General features: G+C 41.1%; 1 protein-coding gene across 1 annotated transcript in view; it reads right to left on the reverse strand.

The window, feature by feature from the left end:
* Positions 1-14,691, reverse strand: part of LOC115029892 — a 108,290-nt gene that overhangs the window by 53,279 nt on the left and 40,320 nt on the right. The window lies entirely within an intron of this gene.

A 14,691-nucleotide genomic window follows, 5' to 3' on the forward strand; every position in this document is an offset into this window, starting at 1 on the left:
GTCAGGAGGGGTAGGGAGAGTTGCTAATGAAAACCAAACCAAACCAAACCAAACCAAACCAAACCAAACCAAACCAAACCAAACCAAACCAAACCATTTCTTAAATGCATTTGCTATTGTATACTGATATTAAACTTTCTCATTGCTTCCAAGAGAATGGTGGTATACAAAGCCATATGGCCAAGTGTTTGAGCACACCCCTTTAATCCTGAAACTGGGGAAACAGAGGCAGGTGGATCTCTGTGAGTTCAGACCCAAGCTGGTCTACATATCGAGTTCCAAGCCAGTTGGAACTACATATTGACACCCTGTCTCCACCAAAACAAACAAAAATCTGTTTCATCTGGGTTCTCTAGACAAAGACATTTGCCGTTGAGAAGGGTGGCCCCTTTGCTCTTTTTTCTCCCTATCCTTCTGAAATTTCACTTTTCATTTCTTTTGAAATTAAAGAACTTAAATATCTTTATATCTGAACAGTGCAGCACTATGACTTCTGTCAGACAGTATTCGGTATACAAAAAAAAGACAGTTTCTGTCATTCTGTCCATCTATAACTAGTCGGGCTGTAAAAGTGAAAATTTTGACAATCTGGCTCCCCAGCTTCCTGGACCTCTGCTCAGCATGGTTAGTTATTCTGTGAAAATGTTACTTGATCTTGATTTTCACTTACCTCTGCATTTTTCGGATTTCTCACTTCCTATCTGTAATTACTTATCTCTAAGATGCAGAGCCGGTGTCAAAATCCCAGACACTGTTCATGACTGGATGTAATGAGAAAGTGTGGCGTGGTTAGACCTAAGAGGGGTGGTAGAGGTCACTGGAAAATTGTGACTATAGAATCTTAATTAGTCTAAATAGTCTATGACTATAGAGTCTGTAGAGTCTACCTTTTGGTTGTTGTTTTTGTATTTTGTCTGTTTGTTTTGTTTTTGATTTTTGACAGTTTCTCCCTGTAGCTTTAGCTGTCCTGAAACTCGCTCTATAGACCAGGCTGGCCTCAAACTCAGAGATCCTCCTGCCTCTGCCTCCTGAGTGCTGGCATTAAAGGCGTGTGCCACCATCTCCCAGCTGAGTTTTACATTATTTTTAAAGGAAGAACAATAATTTTTAAAGGGAAACCAGAAACACTATGCTCATGAAGAATATTTATCTGGCAGATGTCAGTTTGATTCTTGATACTGAAGATTTTGTTTCTTCTTTTAGGAAACATCTTGCTAATACTACCCCAACCTATAAGTCACACAATGTCAATGAACTATAGAATTTAAGAGTTGAAAGATGTCCGAAACCACTCCTTGGGAACTAAGCTAGTAAGTGCTTCATCTCTCTGTACCTCTAAAGTACAATTTTCTTGACCTAATCAATATGATGTTTGCTGATCGATACTTGCCACCTCCCCTCTTCCAGGCCATCCCTTGCAAGTCCCACATTCTGGCCAGTGCCACTATGACTTCTCCAAGCCCTCTAGGCCCATAGCCCTGTACACATTTCAAAATCTTTCGAATTCACTCTACCTTACTCTGGTTTCCCCTGGCCCTCCTACTCCCTTCCCCAAGTGTCTAGGGTCTAAACACCATCAAATCTCCATTGAAGTTGTTGCTGAGATACTGAAGGGGTTATAGATGTGTTACCTCAAAACATTCTAAATGAGCAGATTGGTTATCTCAAGTTGAAATCCCCTGAGGAACTGAAATGTCAGAAACTGCCACTGGCTCAAGTATTCCTGCATGGTTTTTGTGCAAATCACACACTTTCTTTTGGGATGGATGTCTTTCCTATACCAATGCTGTGAAAGAACCTGGGCCACCAGAGACTGGTAATCGGGGATGCAGCAAACATGAATAAATACTTTTTTAAAGTAACCCTTGCTTACCACTGGCTTCCATACCTCACCCTACCCCTACCAGGTACCTTATTAACACTCTCGAGCAATGGCCTTCAGGCTTCCTAATGGTGGGGCTTCTTAAATACAGTTCCTCATGTTGTGGTTTCCCTCAACTGTAAAATTATTTTGTGGCTACTTCATAACTGTGATTTTGCTACTGTTATGAATCAGAATGTAAATATTGGATATGCAGGATATCTGATATAGGGCCTCTGTAAAAAGGTTGTTAACAACCCATAGTCTGAGAACCACTGCTCTAGAGTTTACTATAGTAGCCAGGATATCCATGTAGCCTGACAGCCTTCTCAAGGTCATTGTTTCTTTGTCTAAAAGGCATAAACATAGCATGCTCTGGTCATTTCTTTGGACTTTACTCTCCTGCAAAGACCCCCATGCAATGTAAAAGTAATAAAAGTTCCATGCTTTTCTCTTGTTAATCAGTTCTTATTTTAATCTGGTTTCTACATGTAGTTAAAGAACTCAAGTAAGAATGGGGTGGGGGCTGAAGGGACATCTCGGGGCTGAAGGGTGTCTCCGTGCTTAAGAGCATGAGCTGCTCTTACAAGGATCTGAGTTCAGTTCCCCTTGCTCACACCAGGCAGCTCACAGCAACCTGTAACTCCAGCTACAGGGGTGTCTGACACAGTCAGTCTCCACAAGCACCTTCACTTGTGTGCACATGTTCACACACACACACACACACACACACACACACAATCAAAATTACAGGAACAACCACTCTTTCACTCCCCTACAGTACTTTAGTAGTTAATATTTACTGAGATTTTCCATGACAGTTGTACCAGGCTCATGTTGCTGGCTTTCTTAGCAGATCACCCTGCTTCCACATGGCATCTCATCTTCTTAAATATTTCAATGCACAGCTATGCACTTTGACTAGTTTGTATGTGTATGCATGTATGGTTCTGTATAGTATATGTGCCACAGTGCATATATATGTCTGCAAGGCAGACAGGTTGATGAATAACTATGTATCTGCATGTGGGTATGGTAGATTATCACTCTGAATTTCCCATTTGCACGTGGTAGAAAGGGCATACAATATATTGTATATACAATATTGTATATTGTATATACAATATACAATATATATAGCCTTGCTTAAGCCTCCAAAGCAAGGATGCTTGTGGCAAGTGTGCTCTTCCCCTCCTGTAATTAAGGCTTGATACCTCGCTTGTGTGTTTGCTGCAGTGTTAGTGAACTCTTGCAGGTACAGTGGGACGTGTCTCTTGTGTTTCCGCCATGTATGGGAGAACACACCACAGCAGGAGTAACCCTTTTTTCTGGCCCCAAATAAGCCAAATCAATGGGTGTTCATCAAGACGTATATACCCTGAGAAGAGCCACTCCAACTCATTCTAAGATGTATGCTTAGGAATAAATTCCTACAGTTCACAACAGCTAACGTAAACGCTTTCTTGAGATTTTGTGTTCTAAATTGAAATAATGTTTTTTAAAAAAATCTTCCATGTGACTGTTTTATTATGTCCTTCTCTTTATATTTCCTGTCTGACCCGAGTCTGGATTCATCCAAGATTTGGAGATGATCAGGATTACACATGTAGAATAAAACTGTAAAGGAAAGTTCCAGATATTCTTTTGGGTGCATGTTTTATTTTCTAGAATAAGGATTTCCTTCTCAGAGTTTTAGGCAATGATTTCAAAAGGTAACCCTTAAAAGCTGATCCTGGGAGACAGGAGAGGGGCTTCTAGATTTTGGAGGTTCAGTGGGAGATTCTGACATTGATCCTCCCTGGGTGGCCAGAACTCCGTATGTCAGAGATTTTTACAATGATGATAATAACAGTATCTATTTCCCAGCTTTGTTCTGAGGCAAATGAGAAAAGGCATGCAAAGAACTCACCATGGTTTCTGGCACATATTAACCCCCCACTAAACAGTAGCCATTATTATAATCTTTCCACAATTATTGATTGTGGGTTTTCTCAATGACCCTGTTTCGTGATTAAGCCATTTTATAATGAAACAGGAACTGCTCCAGGACAAAGAAAGTCTAATCAGTTGAACTGGCTTGCTCACTACGAGCAACAATCTGACCACAGAGATCCTCGTCCCCAGTGCCTGTGGCCCACTTATTACACCAGGCACCTGGTGGGAAGCCCAGTTCTGTTCAGGCCCTGTTTTAGTCAAAGCAGTTCAGAAGGCAGATCTATATTCTAGAAATGCCACGTCAAAGCAGAACGGACAACACTGGGCCAGTAAGAGGGGCTGGTACCGAATTTCAACTTCGAGCTCATTGCTTCTGTTCTCAAGTCAGAACAGAATCTTTAGACAGAAGTGCCTGTATTTGAAAATTAAATTTAACTGACATTCTTTCCGTATAGATTTACAGGATTATGACTAGGTCTGCAAGGGAACTACTGTCCCCATTTAAAGGTATGAAGGCTGAAAGTGACAGGGATAAGTGACAAGACTAGGAATTTAAACCAAATCAGTCGGAGCCCAAGTCCCAGTCCTTGTGTTCCACCTTCCAAGAGCCTTTGATGGGCAGCTCGATTATCAAGTGCCATTCATAAGCAATATTTATATTGAGCTAGAAAGTCTGCATTCGCTCTCCTATTTCAAACGTGCATGAAAATATGATTCTATTTTATCATCAGTATTATGAGTAGAAAAAGTTACAAGAAAGAAAAAAAATATGCAGATTTCTTTGAAGTGGAGTAAAAGCCTGGACAACAGGATTGCAGCTACTGAGCTGGGCTGTTAAAAACTGCTTCCGATGAGCTGTGACCACCTGATCCCAAGTCTCTGCAATGTCTTCCTGTTGTCCCTCCTAAGTGCAGGATATTTACATGCTCTAATCTGGGCTAGCCTGGAAAATGTCCTCTGGTTAACGAAATGGGGGTAGGAATAGCATTTTAGGGCATTAAACACAGGAGCCTTCTCAGTTGTTGTTTATCAAAACAAGGTGTTATGTAGCCCAGGTTGGCCTCAGGCTATAAATAGCTGAGACTGGCTTTGAATTTCCAATCCTCTCATCATTGTCCCCCAAGCTCTAGGGTCTCAGGTGTGCACCAAAATGCCCAGCATTGACCACAAGGTCTTAAAGACACATTGTAGGTTCTACCTTCCTCCTGATTCTGTGCATCACTACTGGTCCATTCTGATAACATTCAGCAACTGTGCTATTCAGTTAGTGACTATGTACAGCTTTGTGACAATTTTGGATTATTATATTAAACATTTTCTTTTTAGAAAATTGCTTTAACATATTCAAGACTTGTATTCCTAGCTTGATCTCAAGTTCACAGAAACAGCATTGCCCTGAAATCAGGGTCTTCTGAAATGCATGGGGGAACCCAAGGAGCATCGGGCACACCTCCAACACATCAAATTTCATGAATTGAAGCATAAATACTCAGAAATTAAAAATGATCACCCTTATGAAGACAGTCTCACTTTAATTTTTTTCCCCAGATACACTGCTTCTTTTCTTCTAGTAGACCAGTACATGAGATGTTCAGGGACTATGAATGACTGATGGGCTCCATAATAAAACAAAGGGCCCTATAACCTTAGTACACAAGGCACCTGCTTTGAAAAGGAAAGCAAACATTTTACACCCCATGCATGCATAATCTAAGCAGGGACACAGGGTAAGAACTACATAGGTAAATGAGTACTTATTGAGTGAATACCATAGAGGGTAAGGATACAAACCAAGACAGCTCCACATGCAGCATCAGTGTCTTATGGACTGCATGGTTGCATTCTAGAAAATACACACTCAAGGTAGAAATGTGAGAGCAAAAGTGAGAAACTAGAGTTCTGTGCTGTTGTGGTAAATCTCCAACCCAAATATGCCCCGGCAATGAAAACACGACTCAATTAATATGAATACATGCATGGTGTGCGCCTAGGTTGGGCAGATTCACCACTACACTATCACCTTCAACAACTATGAGAGCCCTTAGAACTTGTGGTTTCTCTAGGTCACGTGTTTCTGCTCCACTTTTTCTTCTTCCTCCTCCTCCTCTGCATCCTCTCCCTCTTCCATTTTCTCCTTCTTCTCTCCCCACTTTCCGCTCCGCTCCACTTTCCCTTTATCTGCCTAACCATCAGCTCTCCTTTATTTTTCACATGAAGGTGGGAAGCAGGTTTAGAGGAAATCACCTGAGTGCTGACTCATTCCTTGTTCACAACCACTCACAGGAGAACGGAGTTAACATTAAATATAATTAGCTTCAGGGCGATCCACAACACTGTGCAATCTCTCTACTCAGCAGTAACTGCAGAGAACATTTTGACATATGTCATGAGAGTTTGGTGAAATGTTTTTCTACTAAGGCACCACTGTGACAATGCTATAAGAGACATCTTGTACTCACATTTACGCATATATACCGTGTCCTCAGACAAATGCTACGATGTCATGACAAAGGAGTGGAACCAGATTTATAGCAAAGGAACTGGCTAGGACAGGCCCTGCAGTTTTTAGTTCTGTGGAGAACACCAATCTCCAGGCAGCAGAGCTGAAGTATGACTGAAGATCAATGTGTCTGGCTCTAAACGGTGTGGTTTCACGAAGCACGGTTATTACTTCTCTGAGGGTAAGTCCTTTTTCTCTGGGCTATTTTTCTTAATTTAACATACAGAGAAATTGAGGAGGAAGTAGAAATTCAACAAAGCCATTTATCATCCAGGAAAATTTATAGCCGCACATGAGGCAAATGTAACAGGGAGGGTGAGCTTTGGTCTCCCAGGCTCAGGGGAAGGAAAAACACAATGACAGCAAACCCAGAACCCAGCTGGAACACAGGCTGAGCCAAGGTAGCTAGTATTTGAGTAACAGACCACATGCTTCTGTTCAAATTTCTCAAGTAAATGAGATCCTTAGACCCAGTCAGGAGGCCAGAAATCAGTGGTTGTGGAATAAATAGAAAAATAGGCTAAGAGCTCATAATGTACTTATTTGATTTGTGTGACCCAAGAAAACATAACTTAGATCACTCTGATTTCACTGCCACAGACTTCTTAAAATGCAGAAAACTCAAAATAGCTTTCATTAAATAGGATTCTGGACGGTGACTGGTGGATTCTGCAGAGAGATGCTGTGTGGAACAAATGGATTTCTCTTTCGTCAGAACTTCTCAGCCAAATAAAGCAAGGTACAGATAAAAGAAGGAAATGAACGGACCCAGAGTGAAGACAGCACATAGTCAGAAGAGGTTAGTAGGCATAAGAGGCTTCAACGGGTTTTAGGAAGGTTTAAAAGGCATGGAACAGGTTGACAGATCATGAAAGTTCTGAAAGTCCATGCTTAGACTGTGGAGGCAGGAGCCTCTGAGGAGCGGCTAAAACAACCAAGGTTCTGGTGTGCAATCAAACTGCTGTGATAGGAACTGAGGACCTTAGGGCAGCAAAGCTACCCTCCCATTCACAGCCCCGGAGCAAAGAGATTCTGTTCAAATCTTGGATGGAAGCATAAAAACCAAAAAACAAAACAACAACAACAACAACAACAAAAAACACACAAAAAAAAACCCCAGTGAATGGGAACCTTAGGTTTAGAAATTTTACCTCCAAATTTGCCATGGTTGGGCATCCCTTTAATATAGTACTCAGGAGCTCTCTCTATGAATTTGAGCTCAGCCTGCTGTACAAAAACAATTTGCAGGCCAGCCCAAACTACATTGAAGACCGTGTCTCAAACACACACACACACACACACACACACACACACACTGTTCTAAGATGTAGTAGCGGGAGTGGAGAGGAAGATGGGACAAGAGTCTTATGATTTTCACAAACTCTTCTGTTCTTGTTTTGTTTTTCAAACCATTTATATGAATGATTTTGGTAAAAGTAATAACTTTACATTTAAAAACAAGCCAAACATGTCAGTAGCATAATCTACAATATGACAGAAAGACAATTATTATTTAGAGATCTAAAGAAATCCTACAACATAATCTATTTTGGTTGGGGGTGGGGAGCAGCCTCATAGAAGCAGAGGGGAGGAAGATGGGATAGGGGGTTTGCGGAGGGGAAACAAGGAAGGGGGATAGCATTTTAACTTTAAATAAATGAAATGACCAATAAAAAATTAAAAATAATTTTTACAAAAGAATTCCTACAGTATAAGAAGGGGGAAAACAGTAGAAAAATAGGCAAGTAATGTGACTAGCCAAACCGAAGGAAGCTGAGTGGTCTATAAGCACCAATAAGCATGTGAAAACTTATTAGTCTCATAGATATGAGGAAAATGCAGACTACACCAATTTTAAAAATCAGGTTCTATTTCAATATACATAACACTCCCCAGGTAGTATCCTCACCCTTGCCAGTGCTGGCAAAGGAGCAGAGGCTGGCACCTGGCATTGGCAGAGGCAAAACTATCACCACATCTCTGGAGAGGAGTTTGGCAATGTCTATGCACACCATCTCTGGTGGTCAATAGTGACTGTCAAACTGAAGGGATTTACAGTCACCATGGAAACAAATCTCTGTCCACTTCTATGAGGGATTAGCTAGATTAAATTAATTGAAGGAGGATCTCTCTCTCTCTCCTTCTCTGTCTCTCTGTCTCTCTCTGTCTCTCTGTCTCTCTGTCTCTCTCTCTCTCTCTCTCTTTCGTCCTAACCCATGAGCTGAAGTCCTGGGCTGAATTTAAAAAGGAGAAAGGTACATACCCACAAGCATCCATGACTGCTCCCTGACTCCAGATGCACCGTGACCAGCGGCCTCCTCCTCCCACCACAGTGGTTTCCCTGCTATGATGCACTGTCCTCCTGAAACCCTAGGAGTAAACTCTTCCTCCCTTACGTTCCTTTTTGTCAGGCGCTTAATCCTTCCTCCCTTAATTTGCTGTTAGTCACAGCAAGAAGAAGAGTGACTAAAATACTCTCTAATCAAAGAACCACCCTCCTGTTACATGGGCTAAAGAACCATGGGTAACTATGCAACACTTCTCTGTGTCTCCTCAGAGGAGACCAGCACAATAACAGAGAACTGGGAACAGCTGAATCCTGATGCGAACCACCATACTGACAGAAATAGTTAATGCATATTAGATGTTTAATATGTGTCAGGGCTGGAGCTCTGAATTAATGTATGTGTATTTATATGATATATATATACACATATATATATGCACATATATATATATATATATTACACACACACATAAATTAATGTCATTCTCACAATCTCCATATAAGACTAGTAGTGTTGTTATCTTTAGTTTCCAAGCAAGGAAGCTGAGAAACGGAGGTGGTAAGCACAGATGCCTATCACAGAGAAATTTGTGTGTTGATGTGTGTGTGTAAACTGAGGCATAGAAATACAATGGAATTGGGCTGTTGAAAGATATACCTCTATAATGGAGTTCCCAAACAGTGTGAGTAAACATCAAATTGAGGAATGACACAAGCACTCCCCTAACCCTGTTCTCTCAGCACACATATCTCTACACATTGCATATAGATTTATAGGGTTACTGTATAAGTAATAAGATAAGGCTGCATAATTATCTTCCATACACCAACAGACTCAACCTGGACCTTCATGTGTATCGCAAATAGCTGGAAAGGAGTCTATCCAAAAGCTGTTGCCTGTCTGTGGGATATGTTCTTCTAGCTGTGCTGCCATGTCTGGCCTCAGTGAGAGAGGAAGCACCTAGCCTTGCAGAGACTTGAAGTACCAGGGCAGGGGGAATACCTGCTCAGAGGAGAAGGGGAGGGAGAATGGGGGAAGGATTGTGGGAAGGAGTGACCATGACCTGGAGTGGGATGTAAAATGAATAAGTAAAAAAATAAAATAAAATTTAAAAAAACAATAAAAGAAAGAAAGAAAATTGTCAATTTAAAAAAAAAACTGACTATTTTCCCTGAAGATTATTTCCCTTATCATAGAATTTGCCTTTAAAATGATCCTTAAAATATCTCAGTGATGGAGGGTCTCTGTGAGGGGGGTACTTGGAGGGGAAGCAGCATTCGATATAAATAAATTAATGTCAAAAAGTGAGGAAGAGGAAGGAAGGGAATTGAGTAAAGATACACAAGGAGTTTACTATGCATTTGTAATTTGAGACAGTGCTTCATGGACCTGAGGCTGGTCTGAAGCTCCTCATTCGGCTGAGTATAACCTTGAACTCCAGATCCCCCTGCCTCCAGCTCAAAGTGTTAGGATTGCAGGTGTGCACCACCATCCCTCATTCCCATCTGTAATGTTATGCTGAAATTATAGGCAATCTACTTTCCACTAGGTGACTACAGGTCAACATGGTGTATTTGAATTAAATCCAAAGTCTTTCATGAATGCATCCATTTGATACCTTTCTCCAAGTTTATTCCTCTAGTCTACATACATGATAGCATCTCATTACATTGGCTAGTCATCTAGAAGCTTCTTTCAGAGTCGTCCCCACACCTAATCAGTTGTTCCAGTACTGGACGTTCCACTTGTGACCTTACTCTTTCTGCTTCATCTTGATGGTCCTTACTGATCATTCATACACACACACACACACACACACACACACACACACATATGTGTGTGTGTTATGAGTGTTTTGTCTACATGTTTGTTTGGGTACCATATTTTTGCCTGGTGCTTGTGGAGTTCAGAAAGGGGAATCAAATCTCCTGGAACTAGATTTACAGATGGCTGTAACCTGCCACGTAGGTGCTGGGAATTGAACCCAGGTCCTCTGGAAGAGCAGTGACTACTCTTAACCACTGAGCCATCTCTCCAGGTCCTTCTTAACACCAGCATTGCTTCCTATTTAGTTGACTGTGAAACTTTCAGTGTAGGGTCTTGTCTTCCCAGCGGGTCACCTACAAACTGGGATGTGTTTGTCCATTCACAATCTTTTATTTAAGTCCCTGTGTTCCTAAGACTTTCAGTATAATATCAATGTGTTCTGTTTCATAGCTGTGGCCCATTGAATTTGGGCTGGCCTTGGCTCACTAGCTTCATTTCTCTGCTAAAGTCAGTGGCCTTCACTACAGTCTCACTGAATTCCGCTTAGATTGTGTAATGGGCGCCACTACTTTGCACGTGTTTGCTGCTTTGCACGTGTTTGCTGCTTTGCACGTGTTTGCTGCTTTGCACGTGTTTGCTGCTTTGCATGTGTCTGCTTTGCACGCTGTCCCTCTGCTCAGAACACCTCTCCTCTCTCTCTCTCTTTCCAATCTCTAGCCCCTGTTTCACAGCTGACATGGGTACCTCCTTCAGAAGTCCTCCCTGTGGTTTTCATGTACATTCCATGCTAATTTGATGCCTTTTTGCTATTTTATGAAAGCGCTTGGGCTCCGATTGCTCACTCACCAGATTCTTCAACATTTATTGATCTACCGTTCTCTTCTAATAGATCAGAGACCAGCAGTGAAGGCTTCTCGCACAGTCCAGACCATTATAACATTTCATAAGCCTAATTGTTGCAGTACAGATTAGTCCTTGACCTATGGCAACTTTCTGGTTATAGTAGCAGATCTGAATAGTTCTGATAGAGATGAAAGGCCCTATAAAACTAAAAATGTATACTATGTGGCCATTCAGAGAACAACCTTGCAAGCCTGGACCAGACTATAAATTTCTAAAGGACACAGCACATTTTGTTCATCCGTGAGTCAGCAGTACCTGGCAACTCTTATAAAGGATGACTTTTAATTAGGGCTGGCTTACAGTTCCAGAGGTTCAGTCCACCATCAGTATGGCAGGAAGCATGGCGGTTTCCAGTCAGACATGGGGCTAGGAAAGTTTTACATCTTGATCCGATCAGCCAGGAGAAGATGCTCTTTTCCACACTGGGTAAAGCCTGGGCATAGGAGGAGACCTCCAAGACCAACCCCAAGGAACACACTTCCTCCAACAAGGCCTCACCCATGGTAGCAGTTCCCATGGGCCAAACATATTCAAACCACCACACAGTGTGTCTTAAAGTTCAGAGGAGTCATGTGGGGAGAGTCTAAAGGGAGTTGGAGAGGGAGGATGGCTAAAATACGTTTCGGATGTGTATGAATTTTACAAAGCACAAATACAATATTTTTTTTTAAAAAAGAAAGACAAAAGACACTACTATGACTAAAATGTCCCCCTTTAAAAGTCAGTATTTATTTTAAAAGGTCAGTTGTGCTCTGGAAATACATGATATAAGGACATCAAGTGCCACAAAGGGCAGGTGAAGCTAAGTGTCGCCTTAGCTGAACAGAGACACTGCACACTGCACAAAAGCCTTCCCGGGACAGTCTGTGAGTGCTTACTGTCTGCAAAGCAACATGAGAGCCCAGTCTGAGCATTCACTCCCCCCCATCCCGCCCCCCCCCCCGTGACTATGCCTGTTCCCCATGAAATGACAGAGGCCGTGGCTTGACCCACCAAATTCTTGTATCTGAAAAGTGCTTTTTAGGTATGCACACAGACTTGAAAAAAAATACAAAAAAAAAAAAAAAAAAACCAACAGGATGACAAAACAAGAGGTTAAGATTGAAAGAAAGAATACATTAAGGCAACTGACTTATAGCATAACGGGTTTTTAATGAAATATTGAGACACCAGCTGAGTTCTAATGGTCTAATTTGGCATCTATTTTAAGCCACATGAATTAGTATCTGTTATGCCTTCCCTGTTCAATATGGCAGACAGTAGAAACAGATGACTAAGTTTACATTTACATTAATTAAACCTAAATAAATAAACCTAAATAAAACCTTAAAATATGTTAAATTCTAATTTAAAAAAATTAAACCTAAAAACCGATATTAAAAACCACTGTAAGATTTCAATAACTTTTGTGTTCAGTAATACTGGCTCAGAAACTATTTAGTCCTGTAAAGAAAAAATTTTATAACCTTTTTATTGATCAGTCGTGATATAACAAGGCAAATATGAATTTGTTTTTGAAAAGTGATGCAAGTTCTCCAACCAGAAAGGGTGAGATGGAGTCTTAGAATCTCCTAACAGTATATTGTCATGTTGGGGTAAGGAAGTCTCATAGTTGATATGCCATGAAATTAATACCTGCAACCTAGATTGCTGTAGTTTACACTTTGTATGTTTCAAATCAGGTATATACTGTTTGTACTGAGAACACCACAGAATGAATTATCCAAAGTCCACCGATTTAATATGTGTTTTGGTTTGTAAGTGAATTATAGTAATTTCTTGCACATTTTTTGGAAATCAATTGTATAAAAATTTATGTATCTGCATCTAGATACAGTATGTAAATAAAAGTTTTGTTCATAAAAAAAAATAAATAAATAAAAACCACTGTTCCACCGGGGCAGTGGTAGTGCATACCTTTAATCCCAGCACTTGGGAGGTAGAGGCAGGTGGATTTCTGAGTTCGAGGCCAGCCTGGTCTACAGAGTGAGTTCCAGGAAAGCCAGGGCAACACAGAGAAACCCTGTGTCGAAAATGTCCCCCCACACTAAAAAAAAAAAAAAAAGAAAGAAAGAAAGAAAGAAAGAAAGAAAAGAAAAGAAAAGAAAAGAAAAGAAAAGAAAAGAAAAGAAAAGAAAAAGAAAAAGAAAAAGAAAAAGAGAAAAACCCGACTGTTCCACAGATGTGCTAGTTTAACCTTGTAAATGGTCAGGTTTGGTACTGCACTGGGACAACATAAATTACATTTTCATTTTTAGATCGCTTCTTGCTATGTAGCTCAGGCTAGCCTCAAATTCCAGATCCTCTTAGGTGCAGCATGAGGATATGGATATAGAACCCCCGACTCCTCCCCCACTGCCTCCTCCACCTGCCACCACTGTCCTGACATGGCTCAAACTCAGAGCTTTGAAACTCAGGACTAGAAAAGGAATCTCCATCTGAGATACATGTCTTTCCCTCTCCGTAGATTATTTTAATCACCATCAAACATTCAATTGGCCAGCGCCAGGAAAATACAATAGAGTGCATTGTTTTTAAATAGCTTCAGGCAATAACATCATTTGAAATGTAGAGAAGTGTGCTTGTAATCCGAGCATTAGGGAGGAGGAGGAGACAGGGAACCCTGGGGTTTGCTAGCCAGCCAGCCTAGCTTACTTGAGAGCTCTGAGCCAATGAGAAATAACCTAGGTCTCCCTCAAACAAGTGGATACCTCCTATGGAAGGACACCTGAAGCTGATCCTGGGCTTCTACATGCATCTGTGTGTGTGTGTGTGTGTGTGTGTACACCTGCGCATTCACACACGCAGCCCTTCCCTTACCAACACATTACAAAAGTGGAGCTGTTCTTCCTCTGGAATACAGGGGAAAAACATGTCATAAATCTTTGTTTTTTCAGATGATCTTCTAGTTTGGGGGTTATTCCTACTCGTAGGACATGATAAAACAATCACTTTTCATTTGAGAGAATCTTGTTAGATTAAATTCATGTCCAAACAACCATTAGTTTATGAGAAATGTCAGATGGAAAGATTTATCAGAGTTCTCGGGCATGTGAGGGGGTGTGCACGTTTCCTACAGGAAGCGCCAGCTCTATCTTCATAGATCTGCGTTGTTACAACACAAATACCTCCTTATTTCTAGCCTGAACTTTCCAAGAGTTCATGAAGGTAATGGATGGCTGAGATTAGCCACAGCCACGATGGTTCCCCCTTTCACGGTGAAAAGCCAAGAAGGAGTAAAACCAAAACTCAGGGAGATCGGGCTGCAGGGAAGAGTGATGCTCAGATACTGTGAAAAACGCGTTTACTCTATATTTCTTTTATTTACACCCATTTTCCCGACTCCGGCCTCCAAATATCTCTTCACTTGGCTTTTCCTGTTGATATTCTATTGGGAGAAAATGTTTCCCCTTTGGAATAGTTTTTTTTTTTTTTTT

The sequence above is a fragment of the Mus caroli genome, chromosome 18 (assembly GCF_900094665.2).
Source record: "Mus caroli chromosome 18, CAROLI_EIJ_v1.1, whole genome shotgun sequence".
Taxonomy (NCBI): Eukaryota; Metazoa; Chordata; class Mammalia; order Rodentia; family Muridae; genus Mus; species Mus caroli.